This window comes from Linepithema humile, chromosome 5 (assembly GCF_040581485.1).
Source record: "Linepithema humile isolate Giens D197 chromosome 5, Lhum_UNIL_v1.0, whole genome shotgun sequence".
In the NCBI taxonomy this organism is placed as follows: domain Eukaryota; kingdom Metazoa; phylum Arthropoda; class Insecta; order Hymenoptera; family Formicidae; genus Linepithema; species Linepithema humile.
In genome coordinates, this window is record NC_090132.1 from 4,949,167 (window position 1) to 4,969,414 (window position 20,248).

Below are 20,248 nucleotides of genomic sequence, written 5' to 3' on the forward strand. Positions count from 1 at the left end.
TGAAATCTGTTTGTAATTTTTTACTAAAATATTTACTAAAAATTAAAGTACCGAAAAATAATCCAGTTTCTTACTATTAATAAAACATTTTTAAAAGAGTTATATAATATATCAGCCATTACACAATTAGTTTGATCATTAACCTAATTAATTAAATAAATTTACATTTTGATCGATCGTTTGGAGTCATTCGCATTTCAGAGATAGCGTTTTACACGCTTGCTCGCATAAAGAAGAAAAAAGATCTGACAGTGCAAAATAAGAAGCGGAGAGGAAAGGAACAAATGTGCTCGGAATCATCGCTCTAGTTCGTGTGGATCCGTGCAACTCGACTCACGCTCCAGGAATTTAATTGCTTCGCCACCTTCACGGCTAATATACCCGAGCCACACGAGAGAGATTTTAATTCGTGCGATCCGCGCTGTAGATAACCAACCGTAAACTACCGGGTATTCGAATTAGACTATGCCGACGATACGAAAACAGCAGGTGGCGATCTCAGCATCCGATTATACTCCGAAGTGTTATTAACGACCGATCGCAATACGGCTTCTGTACTTAACTAGCGGCCAGGTATGCCGCATCATCTTACTAGTTCTGATCGACTGTCTTACATTATGCGTGACGGTACTTCCTTTATGTGATATACGTCTACGCATCTAATCAATTTCGATACCCGTTTCTCATCTTCCTCAAGGACTTCGACTCCTTCAACTCGAGGATACTTAAAAATTCCTTAAAATCGACGCGAAGGTCACTCAACTTTTAATACTGCAGAAATATAAGTACACTTGACATGAATTATCGTGTTTTTGAAAAAATGTACAGATCAATATAGAGATATTGAGAATCTAAATCTACAAAGTTACTGAAATTGGATCGATCTCAGTCTCCGTTTAAAGATAACAAATTTCATCGTGCAGCACAGTGATAAAGAAGGGCCGAAAGTAATAGGTTTATTACGACAGTAATCGGGATGTCAGTTGATCAACGATGTAACTGCGAATTACGCCGCTACCACCGCTCCTCCCTGACGTGTAGCGGAAGATTTAGCGCGTGTTCTCTGCCCCGATCTTTTTTTCGCCGACATTTCGCCTCGCTCGACCGGCGTTCATTACCGCGCGGCCGCTTTAGAGCAACGCCGTATAGTCGCTTAACTGTTTTGTCCCGGCTGATGGATAGCGCGTTCGCACGTTATTACCGGACACTCGGCCAGTTTTATGAGCCTAGATTGGTACACGGTTCTCTTACCCCCGGTGTGGACCCGTGCAACAGCGGCGCTAATAGTGTGTTTACCGATAATGGGTGGTACGATGGTCGCGTGAGGAAAATATCGGATGCATAAGTCCAGCGTAATTTACGAGTGCCTTTTACCGGCCGGGCGTCGCTCGCGGATCCGCGAATCCGGCCGGAAGTTGTAGGAGCGGCTGGCAAACCGGTCCGCGTTTCGATCAAGGATGAAAATCTAAAGTGCGTGAAAGCGAACGACGATGACGTGTAACCGCGGGAATGGAACGCAACAGCTCTTATTCCAGTTTGGCACCTCGGTCGTCATTAGCGCGAGATTATCGCCTGCTCTTACGTCGTATAATTATCCATTGTGAAATTCGCTCCTCGTCCATCATGTCGCGCCTTCCGATAGAAGAAAGTGGCCAAGCGGCAATTTTCGAGTTAAACGTGTCGCGAGTGTCTCTAGTGATTTATATTTCGACGCTGGAAACGCGAATCCGGATGTAGTGTCATTGCTGCGGGCTAGAAAGCGATGGTGTTTTACTTTTCAACCGAATCATTTGCGTAATTCGAAACATTCTTTCTTTCTTCTTCATTGCAATATCTGCACTTGAACACTCAAAAAAATATTTCGCTGATGTAGTTAGATTTCTAGATATCGCAACAAGAATGTATCGCTATTTTTCGTATCTGTGAAAACATTGTTTGTCACATATAGAATTTATAGCAGTAATGTTCTAGCAATAGCTTCTGAAAAATTTAGGTACCATTGCTAAATATTATTTATTGCATGATCTAACACGTGATTGATCTTATATAGATAGGCGCTTTAGAGAAACTTTCTTTTTAAAGTTCACAAACAATACAGATATATATTCTGTTTCTGTCATCTAAACTGATTAAGTAATTACATATGCAATATCACAACAGTTGCTAATCATTTATCTGTTTTAGTTAATTTTTTACACCTAGAAAATTTTAGCTATTATTGCAAGATCATTTTTTTGAGTGAAAGCGATTTCAGCAGCTCTATCATTGGAGATCATCGCAATCATCGCACAATTTTTTGTTTGTACAAATTAAACTTTGAAAATGCTATCGTATTTACTGTGTGAGATGATAAGATGTGATAAAATGTCATAAAAATGCAAATTACTAAACGTCACTCATTGAATACTAAATAATAAAAAAATCTATTTTAAAAATGTAAGTTTATACGGACATAGCAAGAGCTTTGAATGGTATCGATAATTATTTATCTAGAGTCTTATAATTAACTCTGCTTTAATGAACATTGCGATGTAATCGAAGCGCGGATAGAATAGCCTCGCAAAGCGTGACGAGCGGTAAATGCGGCCGGTTGGCGGAAGAGCTTTGACGTTACACCTGCGATACGTATGTTTAATAGACATATTATATAGATAATATTGTCGCTTCTTAGACGTAAGCTGGCTGTGTCCGCACCGGTTCTGTTGCTTGTTGCAACTCGCATTTGTATTGCTAATTAGCGGAGTCCTGAACGCGCACGATGTCGACGCTCGATAGTATTGCCCGTTCCGTTTTTCGTCGGAATCGCATCACGAATTTTAATTATCCTCATCGCCCGTCCATCGTTCGTATTAGTGTCTTCGATTAATTCCGCCGTGATAATCTATACGCATTATGGGGAGCCATACGCATACGACAGAACGTTTTGATATCTCCCCGAATACTTTGTCAGGATCTCGGCTGTATATAAATAAAGATGAGAATTCTCCGCTGGCTTAAGAATATCCTTGTGCCGCTATCTTTGAAATGTATGAGCGAAAAATAAAACCGCTGGCTTTCACGACAAAATTTTTAGTTCATGCAGTTATTTAAATTTTATTCTATGAATATATGAAATGTGGAAAATACTTATTTTTATCAATTCTGCTTAAATAATATCTTAAATGCGTATTTATATATATATTACAATTAGTATAAATCTATAATTTTGGTTTAAATAAATTGCAACATGAATAGATAATATTAAATAGCTCAGCTGCAATATTTATTTTTGAATAAAAGAATATTGGACTTTCGCCAACGTTGTGCGATAATACGTATGTTCATTTTCAATCTTCGCGCGAACACAGCTTGGCAGATATCGAAGCGGTATCACGGTGCGAAACAAAGATCTTTCCAATCTTCCGGGCTCTTCATACTTTCGCGCACGTGCTATATAATTTCCGAGAGATATCAAGAACGTCACTTCAATCGACAGACGTCCGATCGATCGTTACGCTCTTTCTTGATCAACTCTTGATCACTCTTTTTCGATTGTAACGAGGTGGACGTGGCGTGGCTTTGGCGAAAAAGGTTAACGTGACGTGAACGGCGCTGGTGACAACCAGTAATTTTTTGCCGACGTTCGCACCGCACCGTTTAATTGATTTTAAAATAAATCGTAATTATGACAGAGACGCGCGAGGTCGTGGCTCTCGTGGCCGAATATATTTCTTTTACGGCCGAGGCCGTCGCACCGCCACTTCTCAGCGCGGCTAACTGTAAATAATCACGCGCATCGCGCCGCGTAGAAATATCCGTTTTGTATAGTTGGCACGCGGTTGTCGTAACTCAATGACATAATTTTTAATCGAGACGCAGCTGAGAGAAGAGCTACGTCGACGATAACACCTTCCGGTACGTGGAACCGGTAACCGTCCGGTTACCGGTCTTGTATTTATATGAAGTATAAAACAACATGCGCGGAGAGAGAGAGGAGGAAGAAAGGAAGAAAGAGAAAGAGGAAAGACAGCGCGGAACCGGCAGGTTCTCCGAGTGCTCACAATGGTGTTGCGTACCCATGCGCGCGGACGGCTCTATTCAGCTCCAAACAATGTAATCACAACTCAGCGTTTCCCGCGACGTTCGCGACGCTCCCTTATCGATCGGCAAAATCGGCCGTCGATCAACGCATCCTCGTTTGAACTCAACGTCTCAAGGTGAAGCCCGGCGTTAATTAATTAAAGGCCTGTCCACCGTTCTGATGCGGATCCGAGTGGCTTCGATTGACTCAGACATTAAGAATCGCGATTATTATGCTAACGAGAGGAGCCCGAATTCGTTTAACGTAGTTCGACCCTACATCTCACTCTTGCATATTTTTGCGAAGAAGAATTCAGTCGCAATTCGGGAGTTTTATTATGATTAGCGCGTAAGCATGATTTTGTATTTGCAATTAATAATCGATTACTAAAGCCAACAATTATGTTTTGGCGCGTATTTTGGCGCAAACTTGTTAATAAATTTTTTTTAAATAAAATATTTTTGATAAACAGATTATCAAGTTCAACGTTCATATGTTCTTCATAAAATTTACACTAACCGCACTATAATTTAAAAGTTTCCTAAACGACAATTACACAATTACTTCAAAGCAGCTATTTGAGACATTCTCGTAAAAGCCTCTTTGGAATTGCAAAAAATTTTGCAAAAAAGTTCATCCATCATAATCGGGTACCGCGGGTGATTGCAAGGAATTAATCGGCGAACTCTCGCTACTCGATTATGGGATGAAATTAGGGGTGATTTTGCAAGGCCGCTGCACGTTCGCGTGGTCCGTTCCGCCCTGCGGCGAGAGCGAACCCAGGTGGAGGGTTCGCTCGAATGGCGGGAAAGGAGCAGAAAACGACGAATTTATGCGTTGCGAGCGGAAGGTCCGGCACGCAACGCAGCGCGCATTTACACGCGGAGTCAGCTCGGAGCCTCCTCCGAATTTGAATTACTGGCGAGTCAGGTGAGCCGAGCGGTCGTTAATCGAGCCGGCAGTAGGAGGAGCGCGTGAGCTTCAGAGTTGGTTGACCGCAGATTAGTTTATCTGACAGGAAGGCCCGACGTACAGGAGGCACGCCGGATACACCTAATCGCGGCTGGCATCATCGATACACGCGCGAGACGCGAGATGCCAGCGCAGCTCTATTTGATCAAGAAATTAGGGTTCGCTAATTACACGCTTGTCAGAGCGCAGTCAAGTAGCGATGAAATCGAACATGTAACTTCATTTCTAATGAGTTTTTACTTTTGCAAGCGGCTGTTCAGAAATTCCGCCAAACGAGTGGCACATGGTTCTTTTACAAATAGATTTCGTAAAATATATAATAATTAAACAAAATTCTAAATATATATTTAATATAATATTTAGAATTTAATTTTTATCCCCAATGCAAACTTAAAGTAAAAATCAACGATAAAAATATATAGAAAAATGTATCAATTTTGTATTTAAATATTTAATCTTAAATTATAGTTTCATAGTATTTGTGCGAGCTACTCGCCGCTTTTCGTTCTCCAACGTATGCGAGTTCACTGCGAAAATGAAAATTTATGCGACCGGCCATCTTCGGTGACCGTGGCGAGTGGCGTGATCGAATTCAATTACTCATTAATCGTCCTCGTTCGCCAGACCTGCCCCCGCGCTCGTAATTAACGGTGATTAATCGAACTCGATGTTCGACCGGTATATTTTATCGCGTATGAAATTCACCGCGGGTCTTCCGCGGGATGCCGAGCAAGACCGAAAGAAAAGTGGAGAACGAAACGCTCCGAATGCCAAAGGTGACGCGAGGGGAGGATTTGAGTAATCATTGATCGTCATGCAATCATGCTGCGAAATATTCTTATTTCCTACTTACCCATAAAAATGATGCCAGCTTTAGCAGAAATATTCCCATGAATGCTGCGAGTTCGCGTGATTCCACTGCCTGCAAAATGAAAAAATAAGCAATATTAGATGAAGGATAACAATATCAAGAGCCTTGATGACTGGAGCAATTAGAGGAGAGATAACTAAGAAGACTTGGAGAGAGCAGCCTGCCGATTGCCCAGCCGTGATTTATAGCGATGCGCGGCGTAATGAGACATCCCAAGTCCGAAGGGGCGACAATTTAGCCGCTGATAATCTGAACAATGTTCTACATTCGTATTACGACTGCCGTAAATTAACTGTATCTTAATGACAGCGCGAGATACCTCACTTAAGGACTCGCCGCCCACGCGAGTCGCCCGCAACATCCTCGATCGCGATCGGCACCGTTCGCTCGCGACGGAAACCGGAATGCCAGGTGCGAGAGAGGAGATCCATCCTCGTCGGGGCGCAGCACGCAAATTGTCCGGCCGGATGATTTTTACGCGCCGAATAGATCGGCCGATCGCAGGGCGTGAGCCGCCCGAGTGATCTACGGGTGATCGCGAGCCGGACGGCTCGCACGCAACAAGACGTACGGTCCTTCGAGGAGCGCTGCAGAAAAAACAATTAGCCGAACCAGGGCATAAATTAGTGAATCGACACACGTCGGAAGCTGGTGGAAGCGTACGAGCGCCGAATATATTTACGGCGAGATTGAAATTTAATCAAGATCGAATGTTGCGCGAGTGACGCCGGAACGGATCTCGCACCTTAATTGCGTCAAATCACCGGTGCTAGAGCAGGTAACAATAGCGCTCGCGTGCATGCATGCGCGCGCGCGATGGTATTTATGAAGGCTTATAGAGACCGCGGGTGGCGTCGGGAATGCGGGCCACGACGCATGGTGGGTTGGTGCCGCACCGCGTGGAATTCCCGGGGCGGGCGACGGACGGAAGATTTCAGATCGTGTGGGCACAGCATTGTTCGTAATGCGGCGCGATTTAATGTTTGCCTTTCTTCATCGGCTCACTGCGTGCCTCGCCCACGAGTCGCAAGGAGGATCCGAATCGTACACGGAAATCGTGAAAGGTTCGCGCGATGGTGATATTTAGCTATATATCATCGTCGAGATCGTGTAAGCGGTTCTTTATCGGTGAGATCTGTCAGATTCAATCGGATTAAATAATGGTCGTACTTAGAAGTCACGCTTATAACAATTTGTTAAAACGTCGCGTTGGAGTTTCAAATACACCCATGTCAGATACACCCATCTTGCGTAACGATCTTGTAAACAAAATTTCGCTCTGTTCATGGAAGAACGATAATATCTAATCGCGATGATAAAACGAACGAGTCTGAAGAATAAGCAGGTAAATCCGTTATCACGAGTTTGTTTTACGCCCATTAATCGCTCGTGATCGACGAATGGCAAGCCGGAATTCATAAAATCGATAATTAGCGGCGACGTGAACGATGCGTTCCGCGAGTTACGGGCGCATTTGCAATAACTTATAATTTCACGCACGCTTAGCCACGCGGTTAGTTATCACCATCGGTTACCGCGCGTTCTGTTCATTCCGAAACGTTTCATCGCGCGTCGCGCTGCGAAATCGCAACGGCGGCGGCGGCGCGCTTCCTCCCGCATCGGGATACTGCAATTAAACGCGCCTTCTTTCTCCATTCTCTCCGCAAGCCACAAACACACGCTACGATACTTCTTCGACAAAAATATCCGGCGCGCTCGCCGGGACTCCGCGGCGAATAGAATTATCCGGGTCCAGGCACTACGTGAACTTCTGACCCAGAATCCCACACGGCGATGAAGAGATCTGCGGGATATATTGAAATCATTCTGATTATTCCGCCAAAAAAACTCGACTTTTTTTAAATTCTACCAGTATTATTTTTATGGAAGTGCATTTGCATAAAATATCAAGACATATTCTACAATCGATGAGCTATGTAAAAAATGACAAAAAATTTTGTACAATGTTTTGAGAACATTTTAGACAAAATATGTGCTAATTACATTAATCTTAAAAATGTTCATCTGACAATCTCTTACCTGTAAAATATCTCAAAGATATTATGATATCTTAGTAAGATATCGATAAGATTCCACAAATTTTCCATTCCTATGTAAGAATACGTTTCGCGAGCGGAATTTACACGCTCGACCGCCATGTCGTGAAATCGAAATCGGCAAGTCGATAAACAAATTGACAGTAAGTACGATATTAAGACGCTATTAAGCGAAGTGAAATCGAAGACTCGATAACGCACAACATATATATTATTGTATAATACACGTCGGTTGCACAATGGCGGGGGCGACTTGCGAACGGTCGGATCAAGAAAATCGCTCGCGGCCGTGCCGCTGAGACGCTTAAATCACGCAACACCCACATACGTCTCTCGCGCGCGCACGTGCGAAATGGAGAAACGCGCGACAATACGCGCCCTGTTCGCTCGCTCGCTCGCTCGATTTGAATGAGCGAGAGGCGAGGCTCGCTCGATGATATGTTTTGCCACGAGGCTATAATAGATCCGGAAAACAATGAAACGGACGACAATGCGTATTATCGGCAGCGTCGGGTCGTTGATAATTAGTTTCTCCATTTGGCTGGGAGACAGGCGTGAAAAATCAGTCGACCGGTTTCGGATCGATCTACGCGGATACAATTGGCGAATCAGCCGAATTAATTATTCCTACGTGGCGGTTATTTAATGAAGTGTCATTGAAATTTTACAGCGCACACGAACTATTGTTAATAGCGCTAGGAAGAATATCCTGCGCGCGCGCGTGCGCGCGAGAGAGAGAGAGAGAGAGAGAGAGAGAGAGAGAGAGAGAGAGAGCGAGAGAGTTCACGATCCGCGAGACACGATGGTGGATTCAATGGTATTTATTGGTCAAATCGATTACGCTATAATTGCCGACTCTGAGCGATTTGCGAGCGAGATTCTTTAGTGTATCAATGATTTAGCTAAAATTAATTCGCGGTATTCAACGTAGGAATTTGAAAAATGCATCGGATTAGCGAATCGCTTTGAGTAATAATACTACATTTGTTAACATATTCGTTACGACCGTGTGCATTCAGAAAGCACGAAATCATCTCCCGTGTGCCGTCACGGTGCATACAACCGTGCATCCATACCTCCAGATTTCCGCGACGATGTAGTACCGGCGGCGGCGGCATCAGGGCGTTAAAGCGCCGTAAAACGCGTCTGGTCGCGCTATCACGCGACGAAATACGGAGAAAAACGGGGGAGGGCGAAAGAAGGAGAAAGAAGCAGCCACAGATAACGCCGCCGCGATAAAGCCGAACGCTAAAGCCATGCGCGCGCGCTTTGTTTCTTCTCGGTTCGCGACTAATGACGGGATATTATACGCAAGAAAATGATCCTCACGCGCTGCATTATATCGCGCGACAGAGAGAAAGAGAGTGGAGAAAAGAGAGGTAAGAGGAAGCCCTTTAATTTAATATCCGAGCGAAGTTCTTGTTTTGCAACAAATGTACACCGTCATCTTCGTTAAAAGATCTAGGAGAGAGAATAAATCTGCAGAGAATACAGAAAACCGCGCGGAAAGGCACGTAAAGCGAGGGGAAGGGAGAGGGGATGAAGATCGCTTCCACATGCCACCTAAGTGTACTCGTAAAATGATTCTAGCGTTTTATCCGTTTTTATTTAGCGGCGGATTGCACGCCGTTTTGCTAGAGGATTAAATATAATAAATACTAAGATCTCTCTCTTTCCATCTTTCTCAGAATTGTGTCTGCTTCGTTGATTAAGTAACAAATTATCGTCCGATAGAGTTGCGCCTCGTGCCATTCCCTCATTCGAATCGACCGAATGCTCGTAAACCGCTCCGAAGGCGTGTGTAGGACATACGCAAAGTGTAGCGGGCGAGCTTGCGTCCGGTTTATCAATATTTTTGTCCCGCGTTTACGGCGCTCGCTCGCCGAGAGAGCGTTTTGCAAAGCGGGTGCCGCGCCGCGAACTCTCTTTCTCTCTCTTTCTCTTGGGCGTATAACGACGTAATGGTTCGGAGAAACTGCTGCAATAAAAACCGTAATGAGGATGCGCGTAAGCGTTCGCACCCTGAAGTTAGCTGGTCCATTTGACGGAGTCGCGATTTACTCCCGACGAAACGGGCAGATAATATTCGTGCGCGTAATTATATCCGCGCTCGCGCGCGAACGCATCTGTTCGACTGCACCCATTTTCAAACGCGCGCTGTACCTTGCAATATGCATACGCGAATCATTTAAATCTTGTAAAAGTAATGTCTATATTTTAGTAAATTTATGCTTAATAAAATACGAATGTAGTAGATATATTAAAAATAATACTTTTCAGATCAATGAGTCGATTTTATAACGGAGAATTATTCCTGCTTAAAAAACGTCTACTTTTATGCTTGGATATTAATTGACAATAAATGACAATATATGAAAAATATAATTACGCGTATTAGTTATTATTATTATGACTATTGTGTATAAAGCACGATATTATAGGGGCCGTACACTTAGTTTTCAAAACGTACCACCCACGGTCCGACGTCATTGCTCGCGGCTCCCGAGGCGACGCACATTAATTAATATGTTTGACATTGTGTGGTCGCTCGTCGAGATTCTATCTCGCGCCGCGGGTTCCCGCCCGCTCCTCGATGTTTCGCGATCACCGCCTCGCGATCGTACGATGTGACGAGATTGTGCGACGATACCGCGCCAGAGGAAGCCCTTTGTCCCCGCGTATCTCGCAGTGTCCCCTTTGACGAGACTAGATCCCGAGATTAATGAGAGCCAAGCCCTCTTAACTCGTACTGTTCTAACTGTAGGAAGGTCCCGTGGACTCCTTACGGCGCGATTTCTCCCCTCCCCCCCCCCTCCCTCTCGTCTCTCGTTTCCCTCATGATTTGTAGAGTTCGCATCGTGCGAATGCAGCTGAATCACTTTGACGTTCCGCCCTCGGCGCGTGTTTTGTATTCCGGTCTGCTAAATCGGTAGTGCGGCAGGCCGCAGAACGCTGGGAGCAGTTGACCTCAACGGAATCTATCTTTTATAACTCATAAGAATTCTTTTCTGCCTACGGAGATGCCACAGGACTACTAGAAGTTTTTGTTGGAGAAATTTTCTTATAATTTTTATTGCAAGCATGGAAAGTTTTATCTTTCTAAATAACCACTATGATCAAAGATTTTTTTCAAATATATAGTATAAATTTTTCCATTACAAATTAAAATTTTTTTAAATTTGACTTTTGCAAAGCATTATTTATATAGAATGCTATATGAGAAAGCCTTTGAATAAATATATTTAAGTAATACGTCGCGTAGTATTATATTACGCGGACAAGGAAACCCAAAGCTCTTAGCTCACTATGTGGAGCGAATATTCGACGTATTAACACAGATAATTGTCACGATCGATGCGGCATTTCCTGCATTCGACGTCTTTCCGCGTTGCATTCCACGCCGCGGAATTGCGTATTCCGGCCCGGTCTGCCGGGTCAGGAATGCCGGATGGTGGATCGTGGCGGAAAGCATATTGCGGGTGTACCACGCGGTAAGTTGTGGCCAGCAGGGTCGTGGGTCGTCGCTAGGCCGTCCAGCATCATGAGAACAGGCTTAAACCCAGGGATCGGGGCCCCTCCGTGAGGAGAGCTGGGCCTCTTATACGCGGCGACTAGCTGATGACCATCGTCCACCTGACTCCGCGAGATTTATCGCGCTCACGATAGGTAGATATAAGGTATATACCTACCTCACGAGTACTACCGTACTGTACGAACACTAAGTAAACCTGAACGCGTGTGTATACACGCGGGGCCCGATAGACCCTCCGCGCGGCCCGGGTACCGGAAAACCCCGCGCTTTGCGTGAATAATTAAACTCTTATCTTTCTCTCCGAATGTTATTAGAATTTCCTCCTCCTTTCGCGGCCGTAACGCCGTTGACCTATGAACTCGGACGATGTTTCAACGGTTAATACGAATAACGGCTGACGTAACAATCGGGCGAAATAAAAGATGATCATGGTAATTGTAATTATATACTCATCCGTCGACTTGCGCAATCGAATTAAGTTTCTGCTGAAAGAAAACTTTATTTGCGCATTATAAATCGTGTGGTTCGCGGTTTTAATTAGAAAAATTTGCCGGTGGCAACGTTACTCACTTACAAACATCCTTATTAAGTCGCTATCATGACAAACAGTATCCGACGTCTCCAACTAGCGCTAATATTCGTAACAACCGCACGGCGACGTTGGTGGACTGCGTCGAGCTATCGTTCTTGCATTCCACACTCGAGCGACAATGATTGATCATCGGCGCGGCTCTTCGTGCGCTATCGACGTGTAACGACTATATATCATCCCCCTCGCGTAGGCACCAGGATGCTAAGATGGCTTTACGTAATCCGCGCAAGTTTGACGACCTCGACGTCGTAATGACAAACGGGTGTTTCGTACGACGCTCGTTGTCGTTGCAACGCGCTCGATTTGTCAGACTTCCGTCGCGCAACCGACTGCAACCGTTTCTCGGTTGTCGCGCGACCAACTCTGATAGGAAAACTGTCGACGGAGTGAAATAATTTATCGCGGAGATCCACGGTACGCTTCGCTGGCGCAATAATGTAGCCGCGGTATGCACCACGCTCCCCGCGATGTGACGCGACACGGCGCGGATTCGCACAACGAGCGTGTGTAGGCATCCTGATATACATAAACACGGGTTCTCGTACACGCGACGCGTCATCGGGTGGGAGGAGATTTACAACGTATAAAATTAGACGACTCAATGGACACTTCTAATGCATGCCGAAGGGGATGGCCCGTTCTCCTCCTCGCCGTTCACGCTCGAGCTGCTCTGTCTGCTCGGAGAATCCATCCTCGCAATACGTGAGCGGATTAAAAGTCGCGTTTCCGGTGAAGAGTAGAATATGTAGTGATGACAAGATAAAACATGCAGAAATAAGCGATCAAAATCCGCTAAGTTCAATGTATTATTAATATAATATAATCAATATGATATTTATTCTTACAAGAAATATATCAATATAAATTTTGTGGCCATCGCAATAAAAATTCTATCATTACTGTGCATTGCAATTCTTGCACTCACATAATGTTTAAGTCGTTTTAGAAGAAAAAATTTCAAGTTATGATACAAAAATCATTTTATATATAAAATTTTTTTAAGCGTGGTTTTATTCTTAATATAAATCTTGGCAAATATCGACTTGACAAGCCTTTATTCTCAAATTGTTATCATCTTTGTTAGGAAATTTAGATTTTTAATAGCATCATAAATATTGTATGTATCCGCAGAATTTGGTTTAACGAGAATCACTAATCAATCAGAATTGCGTTTCTATCGTATAATTTTAGCGCCTTTTTATACGCACCCCGGCAAGATAATGTTGGTTTGTGCATAATTTGTAAGACCGCGTAGACCCAAGAAGCGGTATGAGCTCGTTCGACATAAATATGCCGGCGGCTATTAGATATAATGAGTTCATGAGTTATAGTGTTTAGCCGCCATTAGTTTTTATAAATAGTCGTGACGTATACGCGAGACTTTTCTTTCCGGTCGAAACATTCTCCGCACCTGTATAGTATTGCAACAGGGAATAATAATACGTTTTGAATTTGCAATATGTCGCTGGATATAAGTTATTAGTACTTGACATCCTGTTGGAAAATCCTCTTTTCTTGCTAACAAATCGGATCCATACGTAATTTATGTGAGCCGAGTGTCACATAAATCGACAAACGCCCAACATTATAAAACATCGTACACCTCGTAATTCTTGGCAATATTAAGTAATAGTTATTAATCAAATGATATTTTTGTCACAATATCGCAATGTTACGTATTTAAATAGTCGACAAGTGACAAAAATAGAATTAAAATTCTTTATACAATTTATTTCAATCCTTCTTTAAATTCTTTACGGATATAAAAATAATATAAAAAATTCAATCGCTCATTCAATTTAAAAAAAATAACTATGACACTGATGCTTAGAATCCGGCAGAATTTCAAGCCACGATAAATGTACGCGTAGGCGCACTGCAGTCATGGTGATTTAATGCAGTTTACGAAACGTAATCCCCGCACGTATCAACGCAACACGCGTGACTGTCGTGCCCGCGAAGGATGCCTCTACTGAGAGAAGACACACGACTGTCGCTCATCGAGTCGGCAGGCTGCATTATTTAAGACACCACCCGTTATACGTCTTGGCGCATTGCGAGTAGTAAGACCGCGGTGTTTTCGTCCTGCAGTGTCGAGTTATGCTACGTTTTCCTCAGAGCCGCCCACAAGAACTCGGAAGCTCGCGTATTCGCAAAGATCCGCGGTGTTCATCAAGCGAAAGTTTAAGTCGCGACGCGTGTGCCCGTAATTTATAAAGCACATTGTGCGAAATAATGGATGCGAGATCGCAGAGACACGTCAACGCGCTGGGAACGCTTTTCAGCAACGTTTGATGTCTTATTTGAATTGAATTAATGTACTAATGCAAATAAAATATCAATAAAAAATATAATAAATAAATAAATTTTTGCATATAATTCGCTTCCTCATGTATTTTTCAGATATTAATGAAATGTTTAAGCTAGTAATTTTTTATCTCTACAAATATATTGTATAAAATTAATTAAAAAATGGTTAAAACTCGTGAAATATTAGCAGTCGCATATTATTTGATATAGCTACAAAAGAAAACTATATAGATATAGCTATTTCTATCGATTAAATAAACTCAATTTTAAGAAATTTTATCCAATATCACATTTCATTATACATAAAAAAAGATATAAAAAAGCTGTTGAGATCAAATATGTATCAAAGTAAATTACTAATTAGTTTTACACGTCGGAAGCAATTTTTATCGCGTTTCATCATACGCGAAGATTAGTTGACCTAATTTTTCTCATTTACCTTTGGGCGGCAACGGTAAGAACAACTGTCGACGATTGTCGATTGCACTTGAAGCATAATACCCGAAGCGATTAAGAAACGTGCCCGGCTAATCGGCAATTTCCCTCTCTCTGCTTTCGAATTACGCGCGTGATTACACACTACTACCACTATCGGAGCAGAAACAGATGTATCCTGTAATAAAGCGGAGAGATACGGACGGTGCTTGCGTTTCCTCGTAAAAGAGAGAGCGACATGTGCAAGAAAGTATACTTGTGACGGTCACCCTTTTACTAAGTTTCGAGTACGAGTAAGGAGTATATTCTGCCAAGAGCGAGGATAGTATTATTGCGTGGACGACATTAAGAATTTTCTTAAACCGCTTTCCTGAAGGCGCAACAGTTTTAATGAATGAGTAATTACGTGGGCAGTGAGAGGAATATGCAGGCAGTGAAGGGATTAAGGCAAAATGCAACTGCGAGTAACATATCCATCAGTTCGTCGTCATCAAAGTAGTCTTAATGCAATGCTTGTGCAATTCACAAATACGTCCATCCGCGAGATGTCAATAATTTTTTTATAATATGTATTAATTATAATGGAGAAATTAATAATTTTTAGAATGCTTAACAAAAATTCAGCCAAATCAAAAAGTATATTTGTTCTTTCAAATTAAATGCAAATTTAAACGTGAAATTTCTTCGTAGATTTATTTTTCTTTAAATATTTTCTATAATTTAAAATAAAAATAATTCTGAAAATTGTTCTCCCTTAAGTTGGTAGTTTAAAGCTAGTGTTCCATTAGTTGCCATATAGATATGCTTCTGTGTAACAGTTTGAATCTTCCTACCTGCCTCCGGAAATCTTTGTCTATTATAATTTTTAAATATCGCTAAAGAAATTACCTTCAGACATCGGCCGCTTTGTATTTCGGACAACCTATTCGGATACCTATTTGTTGCCTATTTGCTCTCTCGAAGTCGATCTCCGGTATCGCCCATAGATCTTATTTCCAGCGATAGGATCGTATAAAAAGATATATTTATACAAAATGGAATACGGTAGATATCACACGCCAGTCCAACCGTTCCGCCATCTTCACAAGCAACATCCAGAACATATTTCATGCCCGATCCTTTTGCCTCACTTTTTTTGTTTCCGCATCGTTCCTCATTACATTGTCGCTTTAGGGATTTGCTTCCTGGTTCTGCAACGTTGTTACTGTCCGAGAAATCACAATAATCTCCGCCCACGATCTCTCGCTATATCCGTTAGAGCCAAAACGGTTGCGCGCGCGCGCGCGAGGTCTCGCGATTGTCGCTTCCGGGCAAAATTCTTCGCAACTCGATGCACCAACGGACACAATAAAACGAACGTCACGATCTTAAGACCAGACAGGGGAACAAAGTTCCACATTGTCTGTGCAATAGTCTGAGCTTCGGAACATACTTGCCGCATGGATGGCTTTTTGACGATAGCCTGTAGCATCGGGCGCGGTTTCCGGAACTGCAGCCACGTCACTTTATAAACTAAATATCCTCATGTGCCAACACCTTAACCTAAATTTTCTTCAATTTTTATCTCAAAATAAAAAATCAATATTACAATTTTTTTTCAACAATAATTTCAGAAAGATTTTTTAGTAAGATCTACGATCTATAAATAATATATCAGTGTTTTTTTTAAATTCTGATAATAAAATTTAACTTAGAAGAAAAAATGTTTCACATACGAAATATTTGTAGAACATTTTTTCTTTTAAGTTCATTTTATTATCAAAAACTTAAAAGAGACCGATATGTGTAATGCATTAAAGAGCAGAAAGCAGCAGTCATATCAAAATGACATTTCTTTTTAAACTATATAAATTCTTCCTACTTCAACATGTTGTTTGATGCGTAATACATAACCGAATCATTAATCACGGTAAATTCGCAGGGAGAAAAAGTTTTACGATTATAGATCTCTGGCTTTATTGCGCAGTATGTAAAAAAAAGTTACGATAATCGCTCCTCGTTGAATATTTCAGTGAATACACACTTAGTGCGACCGCGTGCACGCGAGTTAACGAAGCGTTCGTGATGCGTAAACAGCGTTTATTAGAGGCGCATATTACCAAAGCGCGAACTTCTTCCCCGAATGGTATTTTCTTATCCTAGTCAAGCGATCTAATAGACGTACAATTCTGCCGGATCGCTCACCCGCGATGGAAACGAAGATGCTCGACTATCTCAATATTGATAATGTTAATTTATATTGCGAGGTCGGCGAGCAGCGAGAATGCGACGTGGTCGCATGTCGGTATTCGGAGCCGCATAAAGACGATAATTTCAAGAATCTTAATCCAGACCTTAAAAGCGAATCGGCCGAATCGTCGCATGGCGAGTTTGCCGCACTGGGATCAAGATAATAGCCTTCCCGTTAAGACGTTATCGGTATGTTTTGTATATCAGCCGGCTGTTTGACTGTCGCGTGAATATATATGCGGGCTTAGCAAAAGAAAAACTTACCGATAGTAGAAAGGCCGTCTCCTCACTAAGAATGAACAATGTTGATGAAATCCAATGATCATTACCTTAAAAGAAAAAACAAAAAAAATATTAGTGTAAGAAAAAAATAAGACTTTCAATTACGATCATAAATTAAATAATTAATAAATGTAAAGTAAAAGGAGTGATGAGCGAAAACTCGATAGCTAAAGGCGAAAATGGATGAGTGAATCTCGCATGAATATTGCAATCTTCCTTGTATGTAATGATGCACATGCACACAAACAGACTTTCAAGCATGCAAATTTGCTGCAAATAAAGAAATAGGTTTGCACGCGTTAAATTAATGGATGCTGTAAGTATTGATAAATTTACTCAATGTTAAAACCTTTTCCTAATCATCCTCTAATTATGCTGCGCCACATATGTACATATGATATATATTGTATACGGTAGACTGGTCGCGAAGCACGACAAGATGTAAAACTGAACGACAGAGAATATGGAGAGGAGAAAATGCCAAGTAGCAAGTACAGAAAAGAAGTGCAGCGTGTTTATAGATTACAGAATGATATCGAGTGGCAAAAAAATAACTATGTATGTTACTGACAGTGGAGGGTGAGGAGAAACAGATAACATCCGGTGGTGATACAGCGATGTAAGAAGCCCTTTCGGGGATTGCCCGGCAAAGCGGTACACATCAACGCGCATATTTCTGTAATTATTGCCGGCGTCCTTTGATCTACCTTAACCCGACCTCCCTTCTTCTCATTCTTCCTTCCGTGTCTCTGCTTGTCCGCCGTTGCTTACCTTGTTACCAGAAGGCGGATTCTGGTATCGTTGGCAAACGCAAATGCGATTGCCAATAAGCTGATAACGAGATGCCGATGAATGTTTACGCAGAGCACTATGCGCGCGCGCGCTTTACGCACTTGTCTCCGCGGCAGAAGGAAAGAAACAAGACGGTAGGAAACGATCACTGCTCCAGTTCAAAGTATATATATAATTGCTAATTTAGATTAAATAAATTTTCACAAGATATTATTTCAACTTAACGCTTGCATAAGAATATTTAGCATTAATGTTATAACAAAAATGAATACATAAAAACAAATTTTACACTAATGTTAATTTTTAATGAGCTTTCATAATAGGTGGACAGAATAATAAAATGAATCTTTAACGCACAATCTCAATATGCAATCTCCCGCAACGGCGGCACCTCGACGTACATATCATTTTCATCGGTGGCCCTATTTCGGCAAATCCTCCTTACACTGATCTAAAAGGTCTAAATAGCCCCGTCAACGGGCTATTACGGCGTCAAAGGACAGCGCCAACGGCGCAATAAATAACCGGCCAGTGCAGCCAATTAAGCGAACTTCGAAAGGAACGTGGCCGCGCGGCGAAAGGGTTGGACGTCATTAGGGGCGCAATGGCGATTAGGTCGGCGTCGCCGCTCGTGAGTACGCGACGGTGACCGGTAGCGAGATTCACCTGCTTCCGACGAAACAGCTGCTACCATTCCATGCGCGCTTTCAAAAGTACGGCGGTACGCGGGGCTAATTAGTCCCATCGATGGCCCTGACGTTAATGGCTTAAAAGTTTGCCTCCTTCGCCACCGCCGCCGCATACAATCTCTAAATTAATCAAACGCCGCTTCGCTTCACTCTTAATAATGCGATGATAAAGTGCAGGAATAAGAATGCGAGATAAAGTTGCACAATCTGATTATCGCGTTTGATTTTAACGAAGTAAACAAAGGAGTAAACAAAGTACATAATATATACTATGTATATATTATGAAATGCTGTGAAGATGATGATGTAAAAAATTAATTTAAAAAAATTAGTAATATAAAAATATTCTTCTTTTTCTTGAGAGATATAATTATATTATTCTATATAATAAGAGAAATAATCCTTTCCTTAAATTATCTCTTTGTTTCAAGAAGAAAATCTCTTAAGGGTTGCAAAAATAACTGGAATAAATGGAAGAAAGACTCCTGTAAAAGCATTTGCTTAAATAAATCCAAAGGCACGCTAATCAAACGACGTTTTTGCAGACATCGGACTCACAAAACGGCAAATTGCAAAGGAGGATATTACAACGTGACTCCAGACTTTGCACTCAAGAACGCAAAATGATGGTCGAGTATACTATATATCATAAAATGCAGTTTAAAAATGGAAAATTTCAGCAAAAGAAGCTTTCAAGTACGAAGTATGAGAAAAAGAGGCAGGATGGCAGGATCGCTTATGATGCCGAGAAACCGTGGATAGCTTGTACTATATTCTGCCGATGAAAAGATATATCTATTTACGATACACCGTTCGAGGAAATGCTCCTCTTAGGTATCGATCCATACTTTCGAGATGGTCACAAAAAAGATGAATTATTACTGCCGCCAGCATTATTGTCTGCCAGAAAACTCAATCGAAGAATAATTGTCGAGAGCTTCTCGACATGTATGGAGAAGGATTTAAGAGAAAATAAAACTGCAAAGCGCGCATAAATCAATTTAAAATTGTTTGACGCGAGACACGACGGTGTCTTTTGATTTTATTTGCAGCGCTTGATGTCTAGTCTGATTTAACGCACGTGTAACGTGAATTTTAACTTCATGTATATTAATTGCTTTCGAAAGGTAAATAGAAGAGATTAAAAGAGCGGAATCCTTATGCACACTGATAGAGATATAAATCGAGCGATGCGATGCGCGGGTTTATTCGTGCGTTAAGTTCCGATACATTGCTACATCGCGGGAGGAAGGGGAGAAACGATGGCGGGAGGAAAGGGAGAAACGTTCGCGAAAGATCGATTGCGAAATGATCCCAAGTAAATAGGCGCGTGTACAACATCCGTTCAGTTTACCATAACACGGGCTCGCGTGACCTGGTTGCTTGTGAATGCAACTCGGTTGGGGCGTCGATGAGCGCGGTAGATG

General features: G+C 42.2%; 1 long non-coding RNA gene across 7 annotated transcripts in view; it reads right to left on the bottom strand.

Moving 5' to 3' along the window:
- Positions 1 to 20,248, bottom strand: part of LOC105670144 (uncharacterized) — a 156,308-nt gene that overhangs the window by 87,043 nt on the left and 49,017 nt on the right. For all 7 annotated transcript variants that reach the window (XR_010890348.1, XR_010890347.1, XR_010890349.1 and 4 more), the window contains 2 exons: positions 17,323 to 17,387; positions 5,886 to 5,954 (listed from right to left, as the gene is read on the bottom strand). This is a non-coding gene — a long non-coding RNA (uncharacterized lncRNA). The remainder of the gene's footprint in view (positions 1 to 5,885; positions 5,955 to 17,322; positions 17,388 to 20,248) is intronic.